Here is a 15,347-nt window from a genome sequence, read left to right as displayed (position 1 = left end):
CCTGCGTCAGCTGCCATATTTAAGATCTGCTTATGACCTGCAGAGAGCTTACAATCTAGCAAGGCAGATAAAACGTGCAAAAAAGCTGCTAGAGAAAATGTAAAGATGTGTAAGGTATAAGGTATCTATTAATGCCCATGTCAGTAATGATCATAACTCGTTCTCCACTTTTAATTTTATATATCTAGGCATCATATTATAACTTTTCCATTCTTGTCTTTTTGAACTGTTTTTTTAGAGTTTCAGTATATTATTTTTCTGTTTCTGAAAAACTTCTGTGTACATTAGCTCGTGTTCTTCTGTGCAATAATTATTACTGGTGGAGAAACTGAGATCAGAAACAGAATTTGTGGAATTATTTAAATTCGGGTTTAGGAATTCTTAGTCCGTTCTTTTACAATTGAACTAAGCTCTGTGTATTCAATCTATAGAGCCTAGTATACAGTCAGGTAACGTAGTGGTTAATTGTACTTGTTCTCTCTGCCTAGAATGTTCTCTTCTCCCGTCATCACTTTCCTTGTTCCTCTGTGTCATTCAGGTCTCAGCTCAAATGTCATACCAAAGAGAATTTCTCTGCACAACCAACCTAAAAGCTCACTTTCGTCACTCCCTACTCCCAACCCCGAGCCTAGTACCCTAGTGGGCACTCTTTATAGGTTTGTTTAAGCCCCTTTCCTATCTTTTTTTAAATTCTTACTTGTCATTCAAGGCTTAGCTCAAACCTTACCTTTTCTTAAGGACTATCGCAGAGTACTTTAAAAAAAATATATGTCGTCTGTGTAATTCATTTGGCATTTACTTGAGGGGGAATTTCACATATACCTTACCTTTTACAAATAGTATACATCAGTAAATGTTTTACAGTAGAGTTTACTCTTTTCACAAGTTAACACTGATATTTATATTCTGTCTACCTTTACTCCTCACTTTTTCCTTAAGGAAATATGAAGTATGCAGTTAATAACTTGCCTAACTATATTCAATAAACCCCCAAATTTTATTATGGTATTTTTTATTGCATTGGTCAGGGGAGAAAGAAGACTAAAATGGTAGAGGCTCAGCAAATTTGAGCAATAATCGTCTTGCCAGTTCCTGTTCTATGGCTTCTTAGTAGGATTCTGAGAGACCCGTGTTCTATTTGGAGTTCTACCTCCGATTATCTGTGTGATTTTGGGTCAATCACGTAACCTCTCCTAGGTACCAGTTTCAATGCAAAGGCACCAAATGAGAGCATCTCTAAGGTTTGGTGATTTTTTTTTAGGTAATGTTCATTAGCTTTTTATTGGGTCACAACTTAGACTTGATCCCATTGCAAAATTTCCTTTCCAAGACTTTAGTAAATAACTCTATAATTCTACCAATTACCCAAAGAAGAAATCTTGATTCCCCTTTTCTGTCAATTCTTTAATCTATTCCAAAGTTCTATTGGTTCTACTTCTAAAATAGAGCAAAAAATCCACCTATTTCTCTCTGTCTGCCTTGTTAATACTCTAGTTGAAATCACCATCATTTCTCACCTGAAATACTGATTACTTTTCTAGCCTCACGAGAAGGGGAACATTCTCTTCCTGTGCCTGCCCTCCATGCTGTGAGCATTCCTGAATCAACCTGTCTTCAGAGCTAAGTCTAGAAGTCCATGCCTTTAATCACATGCAGTATTGCTTCCTAGTTAGACTGAGAAGGAGAGGCGAGCAAAATAGGAAACCTGAAGAGTGTTGTGGCACAGAAAAGAAGGGGGACCTAGTTGATTGTGTGAATTACTCCTGAGAGATTAAATAAGACGAGGAGAGAGAAGTTAGCATTTGACTGCAAGACTAGGTAGTGTGGTGACATTGACATGAGCAGTTTTAGGAGGGTAAAAGAGAGGAACTTGATTGTAGTGGGTTGAGATGATAACTGGAGGTGAAGCTACTCTAGACGGTTTTTTAAAGAAGTTTTTCTGGGTTAGGGAGTAGAAAAGTGGGATGGTAGCTGGAGGGGAATAAAAGGTCAAAGGATAGATTTTCGTTTCTTCAAATATGGGAGATATTAGGTTTGTATGCAGTGTCCAGTAGAGTGGGAGAAATTGTTGCTGTACGAAAGAGGGTGGTTTTGTGTGTGTAGTCACCACTCTGAAATGTCCTCCAGAATGGAGGAGCTTGTTTGTCTTGTTTTTGGCTCTACGCCCAGTATCTAGAGTAGTTCCTACCACGATAATAGCTACTCCATTAATTTTATTTGGTGAATTAATGAAAGACTTAGACTCTATTTCTCTTACCTTCTTTCAATTCATTCTTCACACATCAGTCAGAAAGATATTTTAAAAAAATCAGATCACATCACTGTCCAGTTTAAAGTCTTCAGTGGTTCCTATTGCACTTAGAATAGCATTCCAGCTCCTGTGGCCCAGAGGATCCTGCATGAGGCAGCACTGGCCTTCTGCGGCCCGATCTCCTGACACTCTTTTTAACTATGCTCCAGTGATGCTGACTTTCTTTCATTTCCTAAAACTGAAGGACCCTCCTCTCCCACTTGAGGGCTTTATACATGATTTCTCCCACCAACCTCTTACCTTCTTACATTCAGGTGTCAACGTAACTGACACCTTCTCAGAAAGGCCCCTATTACTGTAGGGGACGAGAGCAGAGGCTCTGAAGCCAGACTGTCTGAGTTTACATCCCAGCTCCCTGCTTACTTGCTATGTGACTTTGGGCAAATTGGTTAAATTCTTGAAGCCTCTTTTTCCCTTTCTATAAAATGGAAACAATAATAGTATCTATTTTATACAGTTGTTCTGAGGATTAAAAGTACTTAAAGCATGGAGTACAGAACCTGGCACATAGGAAGCACCGTATAAGTATTCACTGTTACCATTGTTATTATCTGTGGTTGGATGCTCCCCGTCTTCATTTTTATTTCCATTTCCCAGTTGTTTCTTCACAGTATTTCTAACGACTTATAATTTGTTAGTCTTCCTCACTAAATACTAAACACCAAGACAGCAGGGCTCATTTCTGTCTTTATTCTCTATGCTCTCTAGTGCCTAATTCAGTACCTGGCATAGAGTTAGCACTCTATAATAAATATTGAGTAGAATAGACCAGAAATGATACCCTATATTGAAATATCAGTGACCAAACTGATATCACGGGAAGACCTGATGAAATCAAAGCCCAGATCAGTGAGAGTAGGGCTTTAGTTTAATATTCCATTTCTATAAAGGGGTGTATGCTTTTTTGTCATTACTTTATATCAAAGACTTGGTTCTTAGGCTTGATTCTTGTACTTTTATTGATTTAATTATTTAAGTCAAATTTTAGTGAAAGACATTAAAAGAAAGAACAAGAGAACAGTTTTGAAAATCAATTCACTATTTTGAGCAAGAAGGTGTTTCATTGAAGCTGAGATACAGTCTTATAAAATACACCATTGTTTTATATGTTACTGAGAAAGAAAACAATGCCATTTTTAACTATGATACGACTCTTTATCACTTGGATTTTTCCATACTTATGGAAAGCCCATTTTAAAAAGAATCGTATCACCCTTGAACATACATAAAAAGAAAAATATAAGCAAAATTAATTAGCTGAAGTTATTTTAAAACTTCTTCACATTCAGGATCTGACTGTTCTAATTCTCTTTCAACTCAGAGTCTTGGCGTCCATGTTTTTCCACATAATATCATTTTCTGTTACTAAGAGCATTAGTGACATGTCATTTCTTAAATGAATGTCCGTTATTGTTTCCAGGGTTTTCTTCCAAGATGCTAATACCCATTCTTCCCATTTTGATGCACATACATATGTAATGACAAATAGGTCATGCCTGCTTCCTGACCAAAAGCAATTATAAGATACCCATCAATTTCAGACATGTTAAGTGTGAGAAAATATTGTGTGTCTTAAAATTAGTGAAATATGATATTGAATTTGCAGAATACTTGGAAAAAAATAATTCCTTTGCAGATCGTTTTAAGAATTGTTTAACGATTAATAATAATGTTACTGGCTAAGTATATGTTATTGATTTTAACCATTAATATTTATATACCACTTGACAATGTTAATTTAATATTCGTGATATCATTTAACCATCACGACAGTACAATGTAATAGGTGTGTTGCACTTTGCAGATGAGAAAGCCAAAGCCTTAGAGAGCGTCAGTAGGAGTCACTAGTAAGTGATGAACCATTTATGACTGTTTCTTCAGCTCCGAATACCAAGTTCTTTGTTATTTGCAAAATACACTAATACAAGTGGAGATTTACTCAAGCTAGATTTAAGAAATGGAAAATTTTAGCTTCTTGGATTTGTCATTCTGTGTAGAATATACATGGCAGGCTTTATCTTTTTTGTTTTTAAGATTGGCCCTGAGCTAACATCTGTCACCAATCTTCTTTTTTCTTTTCTTCTTCTTCTCCCCAAAGCCCCCAGTACATAGTTGTATATTCTAGTTGTAGGTCTTTCTAGTTCTGCAATATGGGACGCCGCCTCAGCATGGCTTGATGAGCAGTGCTAGGTCTGCGCCCATGATCTCAACCAGTTAAACCCTGGGCCACGGAAGCAGAGTGCATGAACTTAACCATTTGACCACAGAGCCAGCCCAGGCTTTATCTTTTAACAAACTTTATAAAGTGAATAGCTTTGTATGATCCTAATATATTTGAGAATACTTATTTGAGAATATGTGAACATTTCTGGTAAAGTTTGCTTTTGTTACTATTTATAGAAATAAGATTTACTTTTTGCTTACATCATTGGGTTTAGTTCTTTTTTTATTGAGATATTATTGACATGTTGGTTTCAGGTGTACAACATAGTGATTTGATATGATTCAACTCTTACTCATGAACAATGAGCCTCAGTAATTGACTTAATACAACACAAGATCTAAATTGCATAATGTTTTTGATGACAATGAAGTTAAAAAATGTTTGTTGTTGGGGTTTCAAGACCTATGCCACTATGCAGAAATATAGTTTTTATCCTTTGAAAGCCTCAGGTTTGAGTACCTTTTAGCTATTTTGTTTTAAATTCAACTTATTTTAAAAGATTGAGGAAGTGCCTCATACCAAAAATGAAATGAATAAGAAGAAAATTGAATGACAAGATAGTTTCTGAATTGAATTTATGTTTCATTGTCTTTTTCTTTTAATTTTTATTTTGAAGTAATTATAGTTATACAGGAAGTTACAAAGGTAGTATAGAGAGATCGCATGTATCCTTTGCCCAGTTACCCCAATGGTTACATCTTACATAAGTTTTGTCCAAAATCAGAACTAGGAATTTGGCATTGTACATTGTGTGTTTATAGTTCTGTGTCATTTTATCCCATGTGTAGATTCCTGTAACTACCAAATTACGAGTTCCTATAGATGGCTACAAATGTCTCCCTTTTGCATACCCACCTCTCTCCACCACCCCCGGCCACCCATGCCACAGTCCTCAATCCCTGGAAACCACTGATCTGTTTTCCATGTCTATAATTTTGTCATTTCAAGAATGTTACAGAAATGGAATTATACAGTATGTGACCCTTTGAGACTGGCTTTTTTCCCTCAACATAATGTCCTTGAAATCCATCTAAGTTGTCCTGTATATCAGTAGTTTGTTCCTTTTTAATAGTGAGTAGTATTCCATGATATGGGTGTACCACAGTTTGTAAACTCATTCATCTATTGAGCAACATTTTGGTTGTGTACAGTTTTTGACTATGTAAATAAAGATGCTGTGAAAAATCATGTACAAGTTTATGTGAGTACATGTTTTTATTTCTCTAGGGGAAATGCTGAGATGCATGATTATTGGATAATATGGTGTGTGTTTAGCTTTTTTTTCCAGTTTTATTGAAATATAATTGATATAACATTGTGTTAATTTTAGGTGTACAGCATAATGATTTGATATATGTGTATATTGCAAAATGATTACCATAATAAGTTTAGTTAACATCCATCACCTCACATAATTACAATTTTTTTCTTCTGATGAAAACTTCTAAGATCAGCTTTCTTAGCAACTTTCAAATATATAATGCAATATTGTTAACTATAATCATCACGCTGTACATTATATCTCCAGAACTCACTTATCTTATAAGTGGAAGTTTGTACCTTTTTGATCACCCTCACTCAGTTCCCCTGCCCAGCACCCCCACCTCTGGCAAACACCAATTTGTTCTCTGTTTCTATGAGTTTGGTTTTATTTTAGATTCCACATGTAAGTGAGATCATACAGTATTTGTCTTTATCTAACTTATTTTACTTAGCATAATGCCCTCAAGATCCATTCATGTTGTTGGAAATGGCGACAAAAAATGGATTCATTTTTTATGGCTTAGTACTGGTCCACTGTGTGTGTATACACTCACATACGCACATATGTATATATATATGCACACACATATATATCATATATATATTTGTATATATATCACATTTTCTTAAGCCATTCACCCATCCCTGAACATTTAAGTTGTTTCAGTGTTTTGGCTATTGTAAATAATGCTGTAATGAACATGGGGGTGCAGATAATCTCTTCAGGATAGCGATTTACTTTCCTCTGGCTATATACTCAGAAGTTGAATTCTTGGGTCATATGGTAGATCTATTTTTACTTTTTTGAGGAACCTTGATACTGTTTTCTATATTAGCTGTACCAATTTACAATTCATACTAAAAGTGCACAAGGATTCCCTTTTCCCCACATCCCTAACAGCACTTTTATCTCTTGTCTTTTTGACAGTAGCCATGCTGACAGTTGTGAGGTAATCTGTCATGGTTTTGATTAGCATTTTCCTGATGATTAGTGATGTTGAGCACCTTTTCACATACCTGTTGGTCATTTGAATATCTTCTTTGGAAAAATGTATGTTAATGTCCTTTGCCTTTTTATTTTCCCCCAAGGAAGCTTTTCCTTGAGCTAACATCCATTGCCAATCTTTGTCTTTTCACTTGAGGAAGATTGGCCCTGAGCTAACACCTGTACCAGTCTTCCTCTATTTTGTTTGTTGGTCACCACCACAACATGGCCACTGACAAGTGGTATAATACACACCTGGGACCCAAACCTGGGGTGCCGAAGAAGCGTGTGCCAGACTTAACTACTAGGCCGTGGGGCTGGCCCCTCTTTGCCCATTTTTTTATTGGATTATTTGGAGTTTTTTGCTATTGAGTTGTATGAGCTCTTTAATTATGTTGGGTATTAACACTTTATCAAATGTGTGCTGTGAGAATATTTTCTTCTATTCCATAGGTTGACTTTTCAGTTTTTTAATTTTCTTTTACTGTGCATAAGCTTTTTACGTTGATGTAATCCCACTTGTTTATTTTTTATTTTGTTGCTTGTGCTTTAGATGTCATATCCAAAATATTATTTCTAATACCAGTGTCGAGGAGATCATTCCCTATTTTTCTTCTAAGATTTTTGTGGTTTCAGGTCTTACATTTATGTCTTGAGTTGATTTCAAGTTAATTCTTTGTGAGTGATGTGAGACAGGGGTCTAGTTTCATTCCTTTGCATGTGAATATCCTATTTTCCCAGCACCATTTACTGAAGAAACTGTCTTTTCTCCATTGAGTATTCGTGGCTTCTTTGTCAAATGTTAGTTGATTGTATATGTGTGAGTTTGCTTCTGGGATCTCGATTCTGTTCCATTTGTCTGTGTGTCTGTTTTTATGCCAGTATCTTACTGCTTTGATTACTATAGCTTTGTAATGTAGTTTAAGATCAGGAAATGTGATATGTGTAGCTTTGTTCTTCCTTCTCAGGATTGCTTTGGCTATTCGGGCTCTGTGATAGTTGCATACAAATTTTAGGATTGTTTTACTATTTCTGTTAAAAATGCCTTGGGAATCTTAATAAGGATTACATTGAATCTACAGATGGCTTTGGGGAGTATGGACATTTTAAAAATATTAATTCTTCCAATTTATGATCATAAGGTATCTTTCCATTTATTTGTGTCTTCAATTTCTTTCATCAATGTCTTATAGTTTTCACCATTGAGTTTGACGGTGGGCTTGTCATATATGGCCTTTATTATGTTTAGTTACTTTCCTTCTATGCCCAATTTGTTGAGAGTTTTTATCGTGAATGGATGTTAAATTTTGTCAAATGCTTTTTCTGCATCTATCAAGATGATCATATGATTTTTATTTTTCTATTAATATGTTTAATAACATTTTTTGATTTGTGTATATTGAACTTTCCTTGCATCCCAGGAATGAATCCCACTTGATCATGGTGTATGATCCTTCTAATGTGCTGTTGAATTCAGTTTGCTAGTATTTTCTTGAGAATTTTGCAGCTATATTCATAAGGGATATTGGCCTGTAGTTATCTTTTTTTGCTGTGGCCCTCTCTGGCTTTGGTATCACAGTAATGCTGACCTTGTAAAATGAGTTTGGGAGTGTTCCTTTCTCTTTATTTTCCTGTAAGAGTTTCAGAAGTGTTGGCCTTAATTCTGCTTCAAATGTGTGGTAAAATTTACCTATGAATCCATCTGCTCCTGGACCTTTGTTCATCAGGAGGTTTTTGATTACTGATTCAATCTCATAGTAATTGGTCTGCTCATATTTCCTATTTCTTCATTATTCATACTTAAGAGGTTGTATATTTCTAGGAATTTATCTATTTCTCCTAGTTTGTCCATTTAGTGTATAATTGTTCATAGTAGTTTCTTAGGACATTTGGTACCTGTAGTACCAATTGTAATGTTTCTTCTTTCGTTTATAATTTTATTTATTTGTGTCCTTTCTTTCCTTGGTTAGTCTAGGTAAAAGTTTGTCAATTTTCTATATCTTTTCAAAGAATCAACTCTTAGTTTTATCCATCTTTCTATTGTTTTCTTGTTTTCTATTTCATTTATTCCTGCTCTAATCTTTATTATTTTCTTACTTCTGCTAACTTTGGGCTTGTTCTGTTCTTCTTTTTGTAGTTCCTTGAGATGTAAAATTAGATTGTTTATTTAAGGTCTTTCTTTTTTCATGATGTATGTGTTTATTGCTATGAACTTCTCTCTTAGAACTGCTTTTGCTCATCTCATAGGTTTTGGTATGTTGTGTTTCCATTTTTGTTTATCTAAAGATACTTTTTTATTTCCTTTTTCTAATACATTGGTTATTCATAAGTGTGTTGTATAATTTTCAAATATTTGCCTATTTTCCAGTTTTCCACCTGTTATTGATTTCTAGTTTTATAAGATTGTGGCCAGAAAACATAGTTGGTGTGATTTCAGTCTTCTTATGGTAAGACTTGTTTTGTGGCTTAACATATACTTTATCCCAGAATATGTTCTGTGTGCACTTGAGAATAATGAATATTCTGCTGTTGTTGGATGTAATGTTCTGTATCTGCCTGTTAGGTCCATGTGGTCTATAATGTTGTTCAAATCTTACGTTTCCTTGTTGATTCTCTGAATGATCAATCCATTGTTGAGAGTGGGGTATTAAAGTCCTTAATTATTACTGTATTACTGTTTATTACTAATTCTGTTAGTATTTGTTTTATATATTAGGTGCTCTGATGTCGGGTGCATAAATATTTGCAATGGTTGTATTTTCTTGATTGATTGACCCCATTATCATTATATAATGATCTGCTTTGCCTCTTTTGGCCATTTGTAGCTTAAAGTCTATTTTGTCCAGTATAACTGTAGTTACCTCTGCTTTCTTTTGGGTACCCTTTGCTTGAAATATCTTTTGCTATTTCTTCACTCTGAGTTTACAAGTGTCTTTAAAACTAAAGTGAGTCTCCTGTAGGCAGCGTATCATTGGATCTTGTTTTTTAATCCATTCAGCCGTTCTCTGTCTTTTAATTGGAGAATTTAATCCATTTATGTTTAAAGGAATTATTAATTGGTAAGGACTTACTGTTGCAATTTTAAGTGTGTTTTGACCATTTTGTAGATCCCTGGTTCCTTCTTTTGTATCTTGGTGTCTTCTTCATTTTTTGATGACTTTTTGTAGCAGTATTCTTTGACCACTTTATCATAATCTTTTATGTGACTACTACAGGTTTTTCCTTTGTGGTTACCATGAGGCTTACATAAAATATCTTATATTTATAGCATTCTATTTTAAGCTGATAACAACTTAATTTTGATAACATACGTAAGTCTTACATTTTTACCTCTCCTTTCTTGCATTTTAGGTTATTGATGTTCCAGTTTACGTGTATTTTATGTTGTGGATCCAATAACAAATTACTGTAGTTAACGTTATTTTTATTCATTCATTCATTCATTCGTTTATTTATTTTGAGGAATATTAGCCCTGAGCTAACACCTGCTGCCAGTCTTCCTCTTTTTGCTGAGGAAGACTGGTCCTAAGCTAACATCCATGCCCATCTTCCTCTACTTTATATGTGGGACGCCTACCACAGCATGGCTTACCAAGCAGTGTCCTGTCTGCACCTGGGATCTGAACCGGTGAACCCTGGGCTGCTGAAGTGGAACCTGAGAACTTAACCTCTGTGCCACTGGGCCAGCCCCTATGGTTATTTTTTAATACATTTGTTTTTTTAACTTTTAAACTAGAGTTGTAACTGAATTGTATACCATCATTGCAATACTAGAGAATCTGACTTTTACTAGATATGTACCATTACCTGTTTTACACTTACATTCATATGCTCTTATAATATTAATCAGAATCCTTTTATTTCTGCTTGAAGGACTCCCTTTAGTATTTCTTGTAAGGCAGGAATACTAATACTGAATTCTCTCAGCTTTTGTTTGTTCAGGAAAATCATCATCTTTTACTCCTTTGTGAAGGACAGCTTTGCTAGGTATAGTATTCTTAGTTGACAGGTTTTTTCTTTTAATATATTGATTGTATCAACCTATTCTCTCCTGGCCTGCAAAATTTCTGTTGAGAAATCTACCCATGGTCTTAATGGATCTAATTTAGTCTAATTTTTCCTAATTTCATGGGGGTAGGTTATTCTTTATGATGTGGTGTTCTCCTCTTGCTTGCCAAATTCTTTCTTTGTCTTTGACTTTTGGAAATTTAATTATAATGTATCTCTGTGTAGCCCTTTTTGATTTCAACTTATTTGGGGTCCTTTGGGCCTCATGACTCTGGATGTCCATTTCTTTCCCCAGGTTTGGAAAGTTTTCAGCCATTAGTGCTTTAAAAACACTTTCTGTTCCTTTTTCTTTCTCTTCTCCTTTTGGGATTCCCATAATGCATGTATTGTTCTATTGATGGTGTCCCATGAGTCCTGTAGTCTTTCTTCACTCTTTTTCATTCTTTTTGCTTCTCTAACTGAATAATTTCAAATGACCTATCTTCTAGTTCACTGATTCTTCCATCTGCTTGATCAAGTCTGGTGTTGAACCTCTCCCTTCAGGTCAGTCATTGTATTCTTGAACTCTAGGATTTCTATTGTTTTTTTCTTTAACAGTTTCTATTTCTTTGTTGAACTTCTCATTTTGTTCATGCATTTTTTTCCCTAATTTCATTTAGTTGTCTGTGTTTTCATGTAGTTTACTATAAACTTCAAGGGCATTATTCTGAATTCTTTGCAGAGAGTTCATAGTTCTCCATTTCTTTAGGTTCAGTTATTACAGCTTTATTACTTTCCTTTGCTGGTATAATGTTTACCTGATTCTTTCTGATCTTTGATTCTTTGCATTGGTATCTATGCATTTGAGTAAGTGGTCTCCTCTTCCATACTTTACAAGTTGACTTCTCCAGAGACAGTCTTTCACCAGTAACCTCAGCTTGGGGTTCAGGACAGGTCAGCTGGTAGCATCCTTGGGCAGGTGGGGCTTGATATTGAGGTTTCTCTTTGGGTAAGGCCACTGACTGAGCTGAGTTCAGGGTGGGTACCACCATCTGGGAACATTTGGATAAAACTACTCCCTTGGTTCTCTGCCCAAGTACAATTGTAGGATGGGCTCTTTAGTTGCTCTGATTCTCTGGTCAATGTCCCTAGTCAAATGGGACTGGTGCTATACTCAGCAGTTAGGCAGGCCTGCAAATTTGCTTCTTTGCCTGAGTGGAACCATAGAATGTGCTTCAGAGTTGTTAGGTTTGATTGCTGAGGACCTGAAAACAGAAAAGCTGCCCACCAAGCTCCCAGCTCAGACAGTATCACCAGCTTTGCTCTGCAGATGGACAGACCGCTGGCTTGGCTCTCTGCTTGAGTGGAAGTGTCAGCATGGATGTAGACTGTGTTATGCAGCTGCCCAGGTATTTTGGTTAGGCTTCATCATTGGGCAGGACAGGAGGAATATTCAGCCCTAGTCAGGGCTTCAAATTTGCTTCCCAGCCTGGGCAGGGCTGTGTAACAGGCTCCACAGCCAGTATGGCTTGCTTGCCAGGAACCCAAATCAGGCAAAACTGTGCATCAAGCTCCCTGACTAGATGGAGTCATCAGCTGGGCAGTCTCTGGCTTGGCATTCCACACAAGTACTGTTAGGCTACTCAGTCTCCTGGGTGCTCTAGCCAGACTTTCTGGCTAACAAGACTGGGCATTGCACTCAGCAGTAGACAGCACTCGGAAGTAGCTTTCTTGCCTGGCTGAGGTGGCAAAACAGGGTCCAAGGCCACATTGTTTGGAGTCTTGAATCAGGCAGAACTGCCCACTGAGTTCCCTGGCCAGATGGGGTCACTGTCTTGTATTTAGCTTTTTAAGATTCTGCCAAATAATTCCTGCTAGCAATGTATGGGTGATTCAGTGACTCTGCATCCTCTCAAGCATTTGGTGTTATCACTTTATATTAGCCATTCTAATAGATGGGTAATGATATTTCATTGTGGTCTTAATTTTGCATTGTGATAATAACTAATGATGCTAAACATTCTTAGTGTGTTTATTTGCCGTATGTATATTCTTTTTGGTGAAATATTTCATTGTCTTTGGCCTTTCTTTTAATTGGATCATTTGATTTTTTACTGATGAGTTTTGAGAGTTCTTTATATATTGTAGATAAGAATCCTATATGAGATTTTATTTGCAAATATTTTCTTCCAGCCTGTAGCTTGTGTTTTCATCCTTTTAACAGGGTCTTTCGCAGAGGAAAATGTTTTTATTTTGAAGAAATTCAATCTATCAACTTTCTCCTTCTGTTTTATGGACTATGCTTTTAATGTCATAACTAAGAACTCAGCCAGCCCTGGTGGTCTAGTGCTTAAGATTTGGTCCTAACATCACCATGGCCCAGGTTTGTTTCCTCATCAGAGAACCACATCACTCATCTGTCAGTTGTCATACTGTGGTGGCTGCATGTTACTGTGATGCTGAAAGCTATGCCACTGGTATTTCAAATACAGCAGAGTCACCCATAGTAGACAGGTTTCAGCAGAGCTTCCAGACTAAGATGACTAGGGAGAAGGACCTGGACACCCACTTCAGAAAAAATTAGCCATGAAAACCCTGTGAATAGCATGGATCATTGTCTGGTATAGTGCCGAAAGGTGAGAGGGTGGCACAAAACGATGAGGCAGGGTTCCACTCTGTTGTTTACAGGGTCACTAGGAGTTGGAATCAGTTTGACTGCACTAACAACAAAAGAACTCATTGACCAATCCCTGGTCTCAAAGATTTGCTCCTATATTTTCTTCTCAAAGTTTTTATAGGTTTAAATTTTATATTTAAGTGTATGGTGCATTTTTAGTTAATTTTTGTATGAAGTATGATGTTAGATCAAAGGGTTTTTTTGTCAAAGGTTTTTTTGGGGGTTCTTTTGCCTGTAGATATCCATTTCTTTCAACATTATTTGTTAAAAGGTCTGTACTCCATTGGATTTCTTTTGAACTTTGCTCAAAAATCAGTTGATTTTACTTGAGTGGAGCTATTTCTTAGTTATATATTCTGTTCCACTGATCTATGTGTCAATATTTTCACCAATATCAGTCTTGATGTTACTGTAGCTGCATGATAAGTCTTGAAATCAGGTAGACTGATTCTTCCCACATTATTATCATTTTTCAAAATTGTGTTAGCTATTCTAGTTTCCCTGAATTTTTTGTAGATTTCTTGGGATTGTCTACATACACAATCTTGTCCTCTCTAAATAGAGACAGTTTATTTCTACCTCTCCAGTGTCTATGTCTTTCATTGAATATTTTTGCCTTTGTGTGCTGACTAGAGCTTCCATTACTATGATAAATAGCAGTGGTAAGAGTGGACATCCTTGCCATTTTCCTCATCTTAGAGCAAAAGCATTCAGTCTCTTAGCATTTATGATGTTAGCTATTGGTTTTTTATAGATGTTCTTTATCAAGTTGGAGTTCTTCCCTATTCCTTGTTTGCTGAGAGTTTTTGTCATGAATAGGTGTTGGATTTTCAAATGTTTTTACTGTGTCAATTGATACAATCATGTAATTTTTCATTTTTAGCTTGCTAAAATGATGGATTGCGTTGAATGCTATTCATATATTGAACCGTGCTTACATTCCTGGATAAACCTACTTGGTCATAGTGTATAATTCCTTTTATAAATTCCTGAATGATTTTCACTAATTTTTTTAAAGAATTTTTACATTTATACATGTAAGGGATATTGATCTGTACTTTTGGGATTTTTTTGGTACTATCTTTGTCTGGGATACCACAGTAATACTGACTTCATAAAATTAGTTGGGAAGTGTTCCCTCCTCTTCTGTGTTCTAGAAGAAATTGTATAGCTTTGGTATTAATTCTTCATTATGCTTTTGATAAATTTAATTTCCTTTTGCATTTTATCTTGATAAGTTGTTGTAATGTGCGTTTTTTGAGGAATTGGTCCATTCATCTACACTATCAAATTGTTATCTGTAGAATTGTTATAGTATTCCCTTATCCTTTTGATGTCTTCAAGGTCTGTAATGATTCTGATGTTTCATTCCTGATATTAGTGGTTTGTGTCTTCTCTCTTTTATTCTTTGTCAGTCTTGCTAGAGATTTCTCTATTTTATTGAACTTTTCAAGGAATAAGCTGTTTCATTGGTTTTTCTCTGCAGTTTCTGTTTTCAGTTTCATAGCTTTCTGCTTGTTATTATTTCCTTTTTTCTGTCTACATTGAGTTTACTTTGCTCTTCTTTTTCCAGTTTCTTGATGTAGGAGTTTAGATTATTGATTTGAGATCTTTATTCTTTTCTAATACATGCATACCTTGGACATACTGTGAGGTCAGTTCCAGACTGCCAAAATAAAGCAAATATCACGATAAGTGAATCACATGAATTTTTTGGTTTCCCAGTGCATATGAAAGTTATGTTTCTAAATACTAAGTGTGCAGTAGCATTATGTCTAAAAAAATGTACATACTTTAATTAAAAAATACTTGCTAAAAAATGCTAACCATTATCTGAGCCTTCAGTGAGCATAATCTTTTTGTGGAGGAAGATCTTGGAAAAAATGTAATATCTTCAAAG

General features: G+C 35.7%; 1 protein-coding gene across 4 annotated transcripts in view; it reads left to right on the top strand.

Moving 5' to 3' along the window:
- KBTBD3 (kelch repeat and BTB domain containing 3) overlaps nucleotides 1–15,347 on the top strand; it is a 38,317-nt gene that overhangs the window by 1,289 nt on the left and 21,681 nt on the right. The gene's annotated exons all lie outside the window — the stretch shown is intronic.

The sequence above is a fragment of the Equus caballus genome, chromosome 7, assembly GCF_041296265.1.
Source record: "Equus caballus isolate H_3958 breed thoroughbred chromosome 7, TB-T2T, whole genome shotgun sequence".
Taxonomy (NCBI): Eukaryota; Metazoa; Chordata; class Mammalia; order Perissodactyla; family Equidae; genus Equus; species Equus caballus.
The sequence above is the reverse complement of the archived record's forward strand: the minus strand, read 5'-3'. Positions and strand labels throughout refer to the sequence as shown.